Source organism: Triticum urartu, chromosome 2A, assembly GCF_056163025.1.
Source record: "Triticum urartu cultivar PI428250 chromosome 2A, HENAU_Tu73, whole genome shotgun sequence".
Taxonomy (NCBI): domain Eukaryota; kingdom Viridiplantae; phylum Streptophyta; class Magnoliopsida; order Poales; family Poaceae; genus Triticum; species Triticum urartu.
The window spans coordinates 45,896,351-45,912,713 of NC_141874.1; positions in this window are offsets into that span (position 1 = coordinate 45,896,351).

The following is a 16,363-nucleotide window of genomic DNA, read 5'->3' on the forward strand; positions in this document are numbered from 1 at the left end:
AATTTGTGCATCGCTCCTCTCCAGGGACCCAACTGGTCCATATTTATACTCCAACGGGCACCGTTGCAAGTCGTAGAAAGGCCGAAACATTCTTTATTTTTTCTTTTGCGGGAAACTTGGAAACAGAACGTTTGCTTGAACATATGCAACATAGAAAATTATCTATTTCAGCTTTTGTATTAACTAATGTACAAATGCGCATGGACATTTACATGATTTTTCCCCATGGAATCTTTTCTGACCAAAAGAGAAAATCAGAGTACAAACCGGCAAAACGGTAAGATGCCATGTGGCCAATAGGATGGCACGGATCTCCATAGTGCACCATGATGTGAGGAGGCATAGGTAATGTATAAATAATTTCCACAAGTCCAAATACGTGCCAGATTTATGTCTTAAAGCAAAGTATCTAATTGGTTCAGTGTGTGACAGTAGGACGTGGACCTTCTTCAGTCTCTTTTGTCTTGTGCATGCAGGATGAATCTTACAAGTGTCGTGTTGGATTTTCATGCATTCGATGATTCTTGTTGGGGAACGAGCAGCATCAGTCAACCAATCTCGAACACATACTTTACAGAAACTCCACCTCTCCAGATCACCCATTCTCTAAAACAGGAAAAAAATAAGATGGGGGTGGCATGCCTAGACTTTTGACACCAAACCAGACACACCCAATAAACAACCCAGATTTAAGCAGAAATGAGGGGTGACTTTGTGTTTTTCTAGATTGGGTAAAAGGCAATGGCAGTCACTGAACTTAAAAAGAAAGCTCTCTTTAGTCACTATACTCAGAATATGGCCAATACGGCATGACGTGTTTGTACGGTCACTGTTCTGCCTATGCCACTCGCCGTCGCTCGGTTTGACCAGTCAAAGGCGTCCACATCCTCCCGCTTGGTGTTATTTCTGTAAATTTGTTGGCGCATGTAATTTCCATCGACCCCTTGAAATCACGTAGTTGCGGAATCCCGTCGGCCTCTCAAATCACTAATTCCCCATTTCTTGCCGCCGCCGCAGTGGAGCTTGCTTGCCACCGCCCTCTCTCTGTTGGAGCTTGCTTGTCGCCGCCCACTCCCCATGTCTTGGAGGTTACTTGCCTCTGCCATGTCGACAAGCTTGGTCAGGTGATCGCTCGGCGGTCGTTCGGTGGTGGTGCCGCTCATCAGATGCCCGAAGTGCCGCACTCGCATGAAGTTCTATCTCTTTAGCACGAAGAAGCATGAAGGGGGGGGGGGTCTTCTACAGGTGTCCTGTCGGTGTAAGTGGAGTGCATCCCTAGTTCTTCGTTTTGGTTGATTTTTGTGGAACTTGTCATGGTGATTTTTGGCGTTTGTTTGTCAATTTTGTTCTTAGGACCTAGAATTGGGAGTTGGAATACGCTGCCTACCTTCTGGATAAGCAGTTCCTCATTGGCAACGAAGCATGAGATGCATTACGAGCTACAGAGGTTAGGAGGGAAGAGCTGATTCGAGAAAGGAGCAGAAGGTTTGCAGGTGAAGTGGATGAAAGCCATATGCTTCTAGGCATTGAAGATGGAATCATGGAAGAGTTGTAGGTAGCATGGCAAGCAGCAAGCAGAGGCACTCCTAGGGTTAGGCAATGAAATGCCGCTGATGATGAAGGCACCGATGGCAACAGTCATTCTACTTTTAGCGATGGTAGCCATTTCACTAGTGAAGAACTGATGGAGATGATGGAGTTGGTGTGCTTTTGTGTTGTTAGCTATGTTAGTGTCCATGCTCAATTGTTTAGGAGATGAACTTGTAGTATGTGCTATTGTTGTCAGTGTCAAGTTACAATCTTTTGCTTTGTATGTGTTGTTGTTGCACTATGTAATGCAACTGAAAGTTAATGGATCATCTTTTGGTCTCTGAAGTTATCATTTTTATGATTACTTGTAGAATAATGTTGTGCATTTTGTAGTTCATGGATATGGCTTGTGTGTGTTCGTTGCAAACCAAGATGATGTTGTCAATTTGGTCAGAGGTGAGTGACTGTTTTTTTCTGCATCATCGGTTGGGGGAGATGATGATACATTATGTCCTTCTTTTTGCAACAAAATTTTACTCCCTCCGTTTCTAAATATAAGTCTTTTTAGAGATTCCACTACAAACTACATACGGATGTATATAGACATATTTTGGAGTGTAGATTCACTCATTTTGCTTCGTATGTAGTCCATTGTGGAATCTCTAAAAAGACTTATATTTAGGAACGGAGGGAGTAATTAGGAAAAGGCAAATTGTGAATTTTAATTCACAAAAAGAAAATAAATTTGTGATTTTTTTTGGCTAACAAAACAAAAGCGACGTCGTGTCCACACAGAGAAGGCTGGAGCGCTGCGGCCCATTACGCCCCTGATTGGGCCGAGTCCCCGCAAAGAAGAACCGGCGGAAGTGACCTTCAGCCATTGTCCCCCCTCGGCGGCGGCGGCGGCGGCGACGACGCCCACCAGAGCAGGCAACGAGCAGCGGAGCCGCAGCGGAGTCGGAGGAAGGGCGCACGGCGGACCAGAGGAGGGCCGGCGACGAGAGTTCGTAGGCGCGGCCGGCGGCGCCTGAGCGCAGATCGCCACCTCCGGCGGCTTAGCAAATCCGGCGAGTGAGTGCCCTCTTAATTTTGCTCTTCTTTTCCGGTTTCTCAAGCGTAGATATCTGACTGACTGCGTCAGCGTGTGTAGTGAACAAGCGATCCAGGACGTCCGGGCCGGAGGCGCGAACCACCATGGTGGCTTCCGCCGTCCTCAAGCTGCGCGTGGACTACAAGCAAAGCCAGGAGCTCCCCATCGGCAAGGCCGTCTACTCCCACACCGTCTCTGTCGGGAAGGATAGCCTCTGGAGGGTCGAGTGCTTGCTCCGCGGGGAGAAGGTCTCCGACGGGGGCAAGTAGGGCCGGACCAAAAGCTCGTAGGTCGCGAGCTTAATGAGCGCTCGGAAGTTCGGCTCGTTAAGCTCGTAGCTCGCTTTTTAATGAACAGAGCCAATCATTGATTTTAGCTCGTTAAGCTTAACGAGCTTAACAAGCAAGCTAACGAGTTTCACGAGTAGCTCGTTAATCTCTGTAGTAACAACATAATACATATTTTCATCTTATGTGACAAACTTTTTATAGCACCTCAGCCCATTTATTTAATTTAATCGACATATGAGGCAACAAACTACTTCATTTCTTTTTGTAGTCACCATATTTCATCTTGAAAACCATACCTACACATTCATCATGTATATCATAACACATTATAATCTGTTAACGAGCGCTCGCGAGTGCTCACGAGCTTAACGAGCTTCAAACGAGCCGAGCCGAGCAGGGTTTTCTGCTCGTTAATCTTAACGAGCTTAACGAGCCGAGCCTTAACGAGCGCGAGCTGAACGAGTACGAGCTTATTGAGCCGAGCTACTCGTTAGTCCACCCCTAGGGGCAAGTACATTTCAGCGAAAACATGTTTTAGAGCCTATGCACCCGGGTACTCCTTATCCAACCACTCATTCCTGCATCACTCTGTCTCATCGAAGAAATCGAGGCGCTTCACTAAAACACCCTTATCTGTCAAGCTCTTGTCCACGACTTTGACACGCAACGGTATGCCGAGTGCGTATGTTAAAGCCCTCATTTGTGTAGCGGCAGCTTCAGCATCCAGGGATCGCACCGCTTTCCAACAGAACTGTTATCACAACCATATATGTGGAATAATGGTGAGTGTAATCTGTCAGTGGTAAACCTAGTATTGGTTATCTTTATATCGTAAAAATAGAAAATTGACTAGTGGCAAAGTTTATTTCTGAGTTTAAATGTTTATCCAGAGAGAAAGGTAATTTGTATGCCATGTCTCAAAGACAAAGAGGGCTGATAATCCATTTGTAGTATATCGAGAATAATATCCGAGGATAGTACGAGGGAGCAGAAATTCCACCTGGAGGACACTCAAATTTTTAGGGATAGATTGCTTGTACAACTCGTCTGTACGGATTTCAGTCTCAGTAATCAACCTAAGTAGAGATATAACTGGCAAAAACAACATGTTATATATAGAAAAAATAAAAAACAACACATCCTAAACAAGGATTGATATCCTTACTCCTGCCTGAAAAGGACTCCTGCAGGCTTCTCTGGTACAGCCATTCAGAAGTACAACTACAAAAGACAAACGAACTTGTGTGTAAACAAAAATATAACTAACACGAAATAAGGGTATCTTGAACATATCGCCAAGACCTTTCTATGAATATCAACTTAAAACATACACATACCCTGCAGCAATGACGTTGAGAACCTCATTGAGCTCCTGAAACAAACGTGCAGACACTAGGTTATGTATGTAATTTAAGCTATATCATGAAGGGAATGTCAAAATGCTACAGGAGTCCATCCCTCTTCCAGCAGTAGTGGAGAAACAACATCATATAAACCCAGCCAAACATTTTGCTGATTGATACGTAATGCTCAATTATGTTCATAGTGAGTTTGGTGGTAGCAGCAAACACTTATAGCTGTTAGATAGTGCCCATAATGAAGCGAAAAATTGAAATTAGAACTAGCATCATCAAGAACAACATAAAAGATGGCAAACTGAAAATTTCATACAACTGTGAGAGACTGAAACATCTGCAACATCTTATCTATTTATTATTTTCTTTAAGGCATTGTTGAGTCTGTTAATTTTTAGGAGATGGTTGAAGGTTAAAAACCGATGGTACTGTTGTTATCAAGCAAAATCTGATGAGGCAGCATGAGTTCAGTAATTTTTCAGAACAATTCAGGCAACACAAGAGATACAGACCATTGTTAGCAAGTAGTATATATGTCCCACATGATTGTTTTGTCATGGCCCCCGTCGCCAGTCTCCCTAGGGGTGGGTTCCCCCATGTTTTCGGCAGCCGAGGCATTACCCTCTGGCGCCGTCTTGACGACCTCCCGCACTTCTTCCTGGCCTAGAGAACTCCTTTGGGATAACACCTCGGTGTCATCCGCGACATGTGATGGAGAAGATCGCGGAAGCGTCTAGCTCTCCACCATCTCCCGTGCCAGAAAGTCCCCCGAAGACGATGATTGTTGAGGGAGATCGCGGGCCGGACTGGAACACATAATGATATGCTATCTTGCAAATTGTAAAAGACCAGATATATGTGCAGCATTTTTGAAAGCTTACGATTCGGCCAGGGGCTTTGCCCTGGGGCGCCGCTAGGGGATGACTTCGGCATCCGAGTGCGAGCTATCCGAGAGGGATATCTTCCCCCTTTTGGAAGCCTCCGCCTCTAGGTCTGCGGAGGCCGCCCTTTTCTTCTTCCTCCCCTTAGGGGGAGAATTGCTCTCTTCCTCCTCCTCCTCTTCGTCTTCATCTCCCTCGTGGGAGGAGAGAGCTTCGGTATCTCTGGACATAGCGTCTGAAGTACCTTTGCGGCGGAGGCCGCTTTTGGCCTCCTTGCCCTTCTTCTTGTCCTTCTTCTCCAGTGCCTGATACGGCGCCGGGACCAGCATCCTCGTCAGCAGAGGATCGGCTGGGTTTTCTGGTAACGGCACCGGACACCTGATCCGCTCCGCCTTCGCTATCCAGCCCTGAATAAAGGAATGGTGTCTCAGTATACCCCTTGACTTATGGATTGAAATTATGTTTGGAAGTAGGAAGCTTACCTCAGCCGGATGCGCGCTGTCAAGACCAATATCTTTGGTCTTCTTCGGCCACGACTTTTGGGCTTTAAAAAGCAACTTCCAGATCTCTTCGTGGGTTGTATCGAAGAAGTGTTGCAAGGTCCGGGGGCCGTCTGGATTAAACTCCCACATGCGGAGAGGTCGGCATTGGCATGGGAGGATCCGGCGGAAGAGCATCACTTGAATCACGTCGGTGAGACTGGTGTGTTTCTTTATCATGCTCTTGATGCGCTTTTGTAGCATCGTCACTTCGTCGGTGGATCCCCGGTCTAGACCCTTGTTGGTCCAAGACGCAAGCCGCATGGAAGGCCCAGATCTACATTCAAGGGTAGCTGCCCCATTTGGTACCACGAGGCTCGTTCATATAGAACCACTCCTGCCACCATACCTTCACGGTCTCCACAAAGGCTCCCTTGGGCCAAGTGGTTTTGGGGAGTTTTCTCACCATGGTGCCGCCGCAGTCGGCATGCTACCCGTCAACCACCTTCGGCTTCACATTGAAAACCTTGAGCCACAGGCCAAAGTGGGGAGGAATGCGGAGGAGTGCCTCACACACGACGATGAACGCCGAGATGCGAAGGAAGGAGTTTGGGGCCAGACCGTGGAAATCCAGCCCATAATAGAACATGAGTCCGCGGCCAAAGGGGTGAAGTGGAAACCCTAGCCCGCGGAGAAAGTAGGGGATGAAGACAACCCTCTCACCTGGCTCTGGTGTGGGGATGATTTTCTCTTTGGCCGGGAGCTGGTGTGCGATTTCCGCGATCAAATACTTCGCCTCCCGGAGCTCCTTGATGTCCTTCTCCGTGATGGAGGAGGCCACCCACTTGCCCTATGAACCGGATCCGGACATGGCTGGGAGAGTCGGGTGGTGGGAAAGGCTGAAAACTTGGGCACTGGAGCTCAAGGACAGGAAGGCTGAGGAAGGAATAAGGCGTGGGGTAAAGAATGGATCCTTATTCGCTTATATAGGCAGTGAATATCAAGCACCCCCCACTAGCCTTAAAACTCGCCTATTCCCAAGGGGTCGTGCGAACAACACGGTTGGATTGCCCAAACCCGTATTGATGAAAATCCTGTAATGAGGGGACACGGTCTCTGCTTTGATAAGACGTGTTAATGAAGGCCATGCCTCGAAACACGAAGCGGGAGGCCAATAACAGTTAGAGATAATGAAAAGGCCAGACGTAACGTTTCGCCGAAAAAGCTGTCAGAAGATGTGCTTTATTAAACATTATGCCCTTGTGGTTTAGGGTTGTAGCTATAATGCGGAGCCGAATACAGATCTTTTGTTGTATGCATAGAAGGAACCCACCTTGCAATGTCGAAGACAATCAACGAGCCGAATACATTGTCATTGAAGACTGGTTCAGGGGCTACTGAGGGAGTCCTGGACTAAGGGGTCCTCGGGTGTCCGGACAATTTGATATGGGCCGGACTGGTGGGCCGTGAAGATACAAGGTAGAAGGCTTTCCCCGTGTCCGAATGGGACCCTCCTTTGCGTGGATGGCAAGCTTAGTGTTCGGGTGCATTATTTCCTTTCTCTGTAAACCGACTCTGTACAACCCTAGACCCCTCCGGTGTCTATATAAACCGGAGGGTTTAGTCCCTAAGGGCCAAGACAAATCACATAGGCTAGACATCTAGGGTTTAGCCATTACGATCTCGGGGTAGATCGACTCTTGTAACCCCTATACTCATCAAATACAGTCAAGCAGGACGTAGGGTTTTACCTCCATCAAGAGGGCCCGAACCTGGGTAAACATCGTGTCACCCTTGACTCCTGTTTCCTTCGATCCTCGGACGCATAGTTCGGGACCCCCTAGCCGAGATCGGCTGGTTTTGACACCGACACCAGGTATTGACTATAACGAAGTCTTTTCTCCTGTTGTGAAGCATAGTTCTATTTGCACTTTACTCAGTATTGTTGCCATGCATGATTTTGAGCTTGAACAATTGGATATTAAAACTGCATTTTTACATCGAGAATTAGAATAGGATATTGATGACCCACAAGTGTAGGGGATCTATCGTAGCCTTTTCAATAAGTAAGAGTGTCGAACCCAACGAGGAGCAGAAGGAAATGATAAGCAGTTTTCAGCAAGGTATTCTCTGCAAGCACTGAAATTATCGGTAACAGATAGTTTTGTGATAAGATAAATTGTAACGAGCAACAAGTAATAAAAGTAAATAAGGTGCAGCAAGATGGCCCAATCCTTTTTGTAGAAAAGGACAAGCCTGGACAAACTCTTATATGAAGGAAAGTGCTCCCGAGGACACATGGGAATTATCGTCAAGCTAGTTTTCATCACGTTCATATGATTCGCGTTCGGTACTTTGATAATTTGATATGTGGGTGGACCGGTGCTTGGGTACTGTCCTTACTTGGACAAGCATCCCACTTATGATTAACCCTATTGCAAGCATCCGCAACTACAACAGAAAGTATTAAGGTAAACTAACCATAGCATGAAACATATGGATCCAAATCAGCCCCTTGCGAAGCAACACATAAACTAGGGTTTAAGCTTCTGTCACTCTAGCAACCCATCATCTACTTATTACTTCCCAATGCCTCCCTCTAGGCCCAAACAATGGCGAAGTGTCATGTAGTCGACGTTCACATGACACCACTAGAGGGATGAAAATATACATCCCATCAAAATATCAAACGAATACCAAATTCATATGACTACTAATAGCAAGACTTCTCCCATGTCCTCAGGAACAAACATAACTACTCACAAAGAATATTCATGTTCATAATCAGAGGGGTATTAATATGCATAATGGATCTGAACATATGATCTTCCACCAAGTAAACCAACTAGCATCAACTACAAGGAGTAATCAACACTACTAGCAACCCACATGTACCAATCTGAGGTTTGGATACAAGAGATGAACTAGGGTTTGAGATGAGATGGTGCTGGTGAAGATGTTGATGGAGATTGACCCCCTCCCGATGAGAGGATCGTTGGTGATGACGATGGCGATGATTTCCCTCTCCCGGAGGGAAGTTTCTCGGCAGAATAGCTCTGCCGGAGCCCTAGATTGGTTCTGCCAAGGTTCCGCTTCATGGCGGCGGAGTTTCTTCCCGAAAGCTTGCTTATTATTTTTTCTCAGACGAAAGACCTCATATAGCAGAAGATGGGCATCAGAGGGCCACCAGGGGGCCCACGAGGCAGGGGGCGCGCCCAGGGGGGTAGGGCGTGCCCCCACCCTCATGGCCAGGGTGTCGGCCCCCTCAGGTACTTCCTTCGCTCAGTATTTTTTTATATATTCTGGAAATAACTTCCATGAAGTTTCAGGACTTTTGGAGCTGTGCAGAATAGGTCTCTAATATTTGCTCTTTTTCCAGCCCAGAATCCCAGCTGTCGGCATTCTCCCTCTTCATGTAAACCTTGTAAAATAAGAGAGAATAGGCATAAGTATTGTGACATAATGTGTAATAACAACCCATAATGCAATAAATATCGATATAAAAGTATGATGCAAAATGGACGTATCAAATATTTATATGGAACAACCTGAAGGTTTTGTTATTTCTGGAAAAGAAAAGCTTGTCTGTAAGTTAAAGAAATCTCTGTATTGATTGAAGCAATCCCCGAGACAGTGGTACAAGAGATTTGACACCTTTATGCTCTCTCTCAAGGTTTCAAAAGGTCTAATTATGATAGTTGTGTTTATTTGAAAACTACCAATGGTTCAACTATTTATTTGCTCCTTTATGTTGATGATATGCTAATTGCTGCAAAGAGTATGTCAGAGATTAATGAACTAAAGAAGCAATTGAGTAATGAGTTTGAGATGAAGGATTTGGGTGCAGTAAAGAAAATACTTGGCATGGAAATGTCTAGAGATAGACCGTCTGTGTTGGGGATATAACTATTTACGTAAGCCGCCCAGGAGGGGCCGGGTTACGCAAAGAGAAGACCATCTGAAGCCCAAGACCAAGACGTGAAGATGGCGGTTCAGTAAAGGGTCTAAAGGCCCACAGGCGATTTATAGCCCATGGTGATAAACCGCCATGAGGGCGTGACTTGTATTGTAAGGTAGAAATAACTAGTCACCGAGCCGGACACTGTTTATGAGCCGGCCGGGACTCTGTAAGCCGTAGGGCGTCGACCCGTGTATATAAGGGGACGACCCGCTGGCGGCTTAGGGTAAGAAACAACAAACCGAGAACCGGGCATAGCGTATCTCACTCCCTGGTCATCGAACCTCAAGTAATTCCAACCCAACTAGACGTAGGCCTTCCTTCACCATAAGCGGCTGAACTAGTATAAACCTCGCGTGTCCTTTGTCCCGATTAACCCCTTCAAGCTTCCTAGTTGCGATGGCTCCACGATTAAGTCCTTGCAAGAGGACATCTGCCGTGACAATATTCCACGACAGTTGGCGCCCACTGTGGGGCCAGCGCATGGTGGATTTGAGTTCTTGAAGGGAAACTTCGAAGGGCTCAAGGGATACGCAGTTGGCCGGATGACCAAGAGTCGTCACGGCAAGATCTACATCGACGACGAAGGCTGGGGCCCCGACGCCGGCTCAATTGAATACGGATACCGGGTCCCCTTTGACGGAATTCACGTCTTCATCGGCCGGATTGGTGAGCCGGGCCCTGAGCCGGACAGCTGCACCGACCTCGTCGAGACGGCTCAGCGTGCAAAACCCGCCCGAGCTCAACCCGTCGTGAAGCGTGCCTTTGTGGGTTGCATCCATGGAGGTGAACTTCCTGAAGGATCTGAAGGTGATGGTGAGCCGGCCGTCCTCTCTGACGGTGATTCGTCCGCCGGCTCAACAGATTCGTTGTATCAAGTTCAAGATGGTGTGCTTGGGGGCTGTTCCGATGGCAGCACTATTCCGGACCCCTCAGAGTCGCCAAACTGGGCAGGAGTCTTCATGGCTGGTACTCAGCCCGGCCAAAATTCTACGTCCTCAGCGGCGATAACGTCCGGGTTAGGAGCAGCCGGGGCAGGAGGCCCTGTGCGCTCACCGGCTCAGCTGCTGATGGATCTCATGGATAAGCTTACGGCTTTGTTAACTGTTACAGTCATCCCTGCGAACCAATCTGAGCATGAGGCAGAGGTGGCACAGGTTCGCGACGAGATCACCCGGGTCAAGGAAACCTTAGCAGCTGAAGACGCTAGATTAGCAACAGAGCGGGCGGCTTTGGACGTACGGGCGCAGCAACTTCAGGCAGAGGCCTTGCAGCTCACGTTGAGCTTAAACGCATCTAATGAGGTAATGAGGAGGAGACATCAGAAAACTCAGTCCCGTTTACCTCAGAATTATGATCCTCGGAATCTCTTTGCTACACCCGGGGCCGGCCCAAGTAACCCGCCAGGTGCGAATCAGCTTATTACATCCGGAGCGGGAGGTCCAGTCCAGCCTCAGGGGATGGCACCTCCTCACGGCAATATGGCATCGCCCAATTACGTACCCATACCACAGGGTCACTTCTCCAACCCCATGAAGAACTTAATCGCAGCATCAACACGTTTGGCGGCTCTCCCAGTAGATGGGGATGATCCGACAGCGGTGGAAACCCGGAAGATCAGGGAACTTGTCCAAACAGCCCTGGCTCAGCAAGAAACCTACTCCTACAGCCGGGATAGGATTCACTCGACTCCTCCGCCCTGGTTAGCTCCGCCTCGTCAAAACCGGAGCCCGAGTTACAGTAGACACATGGAGTCAGAGGCCTTGTTAAGTAACGCTCAGCGCCGGAACCAGCCCGGCGGGTATAACCCGGTTCAGGATCGGATACGTCAGGAGGACGAGCGGGCAGCTCAGCTAGCAGCCCAACAGAACTCACCGGCTTACCCGACGACTTCTATTGAGGCGGGAGTTGCTACTAGAACCGGAGGAGTTCCTTGTCTGGTACCCGCTCTACGTAATGTACGTCTGCCCAAGGATTTCAAGGGACCTCGGAAGGTGCCGAATTATACGGCCGATTTACAGCCTGGGGCGTGGATTGAAAGTTACGAGATGGCTATGGAGCTGCTGGAGGTTAGTGATGAAGCGATGGCTAAATATTTCACCATGATGTTGGACGAAACGGCCCGTTCTTGGTTAAAGGGTTTGCCACCCAACTCCATTAGTTCATGGGCGGAGCTAAAGGCCCATTTCATCCAGAACTTCAAGGATACTTGCAAGCAGTCTATGTCAATTGTGGATCTGACAAATTGTAAGCAGGAAGAAGGTGAATCTACGACTCATTGGGTGCGCCGGGTCAAGGATATAATACATTCGTCTGACAAGATGGATGCCGGCTCAGCAGTTCTCATGCTGGAGAAGAATTGCCGCTTTGAGCCTCTGACACAGAAGCTGGGGCGCCTTAAGCGTGATTGCAACGATATGGGGACGCTGATGGCGGCTTTAGTCAAGTATGTCGATTCTGATAGTACCAAGGATCCCGCGTCTGATGAGGAAAAGACAGGGAAGGGAAAGAAGAACGGTAATGGAAAGGGTCAGCAGCATAACCCGGCGAGTCAAGGAGGCAATAAGCGTAAGGCAGACGGTAACCCGGAATTTGTGGCCAGTGCACAGGGTAACAATCAGAAGCGCAAAGGGAAGCCACCCCGGTTTGGTGGGTCAGGTCCGTCTCTTGAGCAACTACTCAATGAGCCCTGCCCGAAACACGGCACCCGGGAACGACCAGCGACTCATTTATGGAAGGATTGCGCAATCATGAAAGCTTTCAAGAATTCTAATACGTTTGATGGCAATCAAGGCCCAGGCGGCGGCTCAGGAGCCGGCGGCTTTCATGGCCCGGGCGGTGGTTCAGGATCCGGTTTTCAGGGAAACCAGGGTGGTTATAATCAACAGCAGTCTGGTCAAGGAGGTCAGCAGCAGCAGCAGTCGGGTTATCAGAGCCATCCAAAACAGTTAAACAGTGGGCAGTATCACATGTTCACCACAAGTTTGTGTAAACGTGATCAGAAAGTTCATAAGAGGGCTGTGAATTCTATTGAACCGGCAGTCCCTCGTTACTTGAGGTGGTCGGAACAGCCTATTGTCTGGAGCAGGGAGGATCACCCTCCCCGGGTTGATAATCCGGGTCAACTGGCCCTAGTGGTGGCACCGCAGGTTGGTGGTTATAAATTTACTAAGGTGCTCATGGATGGAGGTAGCAGCATCAACATCCTCTATTACGAGACCTTTCGGCGCATGGGTTTAACTGACAGGAATTTAAAGACTTCCAACACCGTCTTCCATGGCGTGGTGCCTGGTAAGTCGGCGTATCCTGTGGGTAAGATTGAGATAGAGGTGGCCTTTGGAGACGAGCATGATTCTAGGGCGGAAAAGTTAACTTTTGAAGTGGTCAAAATCAAGAGTCCATATCACGCTTTGTTCGGGCGGCCGGCTTATGCCAAGTTCATGGCGCGGCCGTGTTATGTTTATCTACAGCTCAAGATGCCGGGTTACAAGGGTACCATCACTATGCATGGAAGCCGAAAGGTGGCCCTGGAGTGTGAAGAAGGCGATGCGGCTTACGCCGAGTCTGTCTGTGCAGCGGAGGAGCTCAAATTTTATCAAGATAACGTTGACCCGGTGGATATGACCTCCCTCAAGAAACCGACTACGGAGCATGACCCGACCATGAAGTTTAAATCGGCTGCGGAGACTAAGCTTGTTGACTTTACTCTGGGCGATTCGTCTAAGCAATTCAGCATCAGTGCCAACTTGGATCCTAAATAGGAAAGCGCGCTCATCGAGTTTATCCGTGAGAACCGGGACATCTTTGCATGGAAGCCTTCTCACATGCCGGGTGTACCGAGAGGACTCGCTGAGCACACTCTTAATATTGATCCGAAGTACAAGCCTGTCAGGCAGTTTCTGCGGCGATTCAATGAGGAACGATGAAAAGCTATAGGAGAAGAGGTCACCCGGCTCTTGGCGGCTGGGTTTATTGTCGAAGTTTTTCACCCGGAGTGGTTGGCCAACCCGGTGCTCATACTCAAGAAAAACGGCATCTGGCGGATGTGTGTGGATTACACGGACTTAAATAAGGCTTTTCCGGCTGATCCTTTCGCTCTCCCCCGTATTGATCAAATCATTGATGCTACGGCGGGTTGTGCGCGTATGAGCTTTTTGGATGCTTATTCTGGTTATCATCAGATCAAGATGGCAGTTAAGGACCAGGAGAAGACGGCTTTCATCACTCCGTTTGGAGCCTTCTGCTATGTGTCTATGCCTTTTGAGCTCAAGAGTGCCCAGGCGACTTATCAACGGTGTGTACAGAATTGTCTCCACAATCAGATTGGGCGCAATGTTCATGCTTATGTGGATGACATAGTGGTGAAGTCCAGAGAGGCGGAAACCTTGATATCTGATCTTAGAGAAACCTTTGACAATTTCCGGGTTTACAAAATGATGCTTAACCCGGAGAAGTGTGTATTTGGTGTGCCTGCAGGCAAGCTTTTGGGATTCTTGGTCTCAAACAGGGGCATCGAGGCTAATCCGGAGAAGATTAAGGCAATCACTTCTTTGGCTAAACTGGCATGTATCAATGATGATCAGCGATTGGCGGGTCGTGTTGCCGCTTTAAGTCGGTTCATAAGCCGGTTAGGTGAGAAGGCCCTACCGCTGTACCAATTGATGAAGAAGGCAGACACCTATGTCTGGAGTGATGCTGCTAATGCTGCTTTTGAGGATTTGAAGAGGCAGTTATCTGAGCCGCCAGTTCTTGCGGCTCCCATTGACAAAGAGTCTTTGCTATTATATGTGGCTGCTAATTCACGAGCCGTCAGTGTGGCAATTGTGGTAGAGCGCAAGGAGGCTGGTAAGGAACATCCGGTTCAACGGCCGGTTTATTATGTCAGTGAGGTACTCATGGAGTCAAAACAAAGATATCCGCATTGGCAGAAACTTGTTTACGGGGTGTTCATGGCAAGCCGGAAGCTGAAGCAATACTTCCAAGGTCACCCTATCACTGTGGTAAGTTCTGCCCCCTTGGGAGACATTATTCAGAACAGAGAGGCTACAGGATGAGTCGCCAAGTGGGCCATCGAGCTCGGGCCTCATGGTCTGAAGTACGTACCACGCACTGCCATTAAGTCTCAAGCTTTGGTGGATTTCATCAACGACTGGACAGAGCTACAGGCACCTGAGGAAAAGCCCGATAACATTTATTGGATTATTCACTTTGATGGGTCCAGACAGTTGGAAGGCTCGGGGGCTGGAGTCGTGTTAACTTCCCCTCGAGGTGACAAATTTTGTTATGTGCTCCGGCTTATGTTTCCTTGTACTAACAATGCAGCTGAGTACGAGGCCCTGCTTCATGGTCTCCGGATGGTCAAAGAGATGAACTTGAGCCGGGTAAGATGCTTAGGAGATTCAGACCTTGTGGCTCAACAGGTGTCAGGCAAGTGGGACTCTAAAGATCCCCTCATGGCGGCTTACCGTCATGAAGTCGATGCTGTGGCTGGACATTTCAAGGGATACGTAGTGGAACACATTGATCGAAGGAAGAATGAGGCGGCTGATGCCTTAAGCCGGCTGGGGTCTCAACGTAAGCCGGTGCCGCCTAACACCTTTCTTGATGTTTTGCATAATCCTTCTGTTAAGTTACCTACAGAGGAAGATCTGGCAATAAAAGACCCGGAGGCACAACTGGTGGGGGCTCTCCACGTTATCCCGGATTGGACAGTGCCTTATTTGGCTTACATGACCCGGGGAGAGTTGCCTGAAGATGAGACCTTGGCAAGACAAATCACCCGGCGGTCCAAATCCATGACAATTGTCAATGGCGAGTTACATCATTACAGCGTCACTGGAGCAATTCAATATTGCGTGTCGCCTACAGAGGGTCAGGAGATCCTTCGTGAGATTCATGAAGGCGATTGTGGTCATCACGCCGGCTCAAAATCTCTTGTGGCCAAAGCTTTCCGTCACGGGTTTTATTGGCTGACGGCTCATGCTGATGCGGAAGACCTGGTCAGTAAATGTGACGGATGTCAGAAATTCTCACGACGAGCCCATGTGTCGACTCAGGAATTGAGGATGATTCCAATTACCTGGCCATTTGCAGTTTGGGGGCTTGATATGGTCGGGCCTTTCAAAAGGTCTAAGGATAAAAAGACTCACCTCTTGGTGGTGGTTGACAAGTTCACAAAGTGGGTGGAGGCGGAGCCAGTCAGTAAGTGTGATGCAGCCACGGCGGTCCAGTTTATGAAAAAGGTGATTTTTCGCTTTGGTTTTCCACACAGCATTATAACTGATAATGGCACTAACCTTTCCAAAGGAGCTATGGAAGAGTTCTGTCAACAAGAGCATATCCGTCTTGACGTTTCGGCTGTGGCTCACCCTCAATCTAATGGTCAAGCAGAACGAGCTAATCAAGAAATCTTGAGGGGTATCAAGCCCCGGCTCTTGGTCCCCTTGCAGCGGATGCCGAGTTGTTGGGTGGAGGAGTTACCTTCTGTACTTTGGAGCATCAATACTACACCTAACAGATCTACGGGTTATACGCCTTTCTTTATGGTGTATGGAGCAGAGGCGGTCCTGCAAAGTGACATCCGTCATGATTCACCCTGTGTGGCGGCTTATGTTGAGGAAGACAATGAAAAAGCTCGGCAAGACGCACTTGACCTGTTGGATGAAGAGCGAGACTTGGCAATAGCCCGCTCGGCGATTTACCAGCAAGACCTACGCCGCTACCACAGCCGCCGGGTTAAGTCCAGAACCTTTCAGGAAGGCAACTTAGTGCTCCGACTCA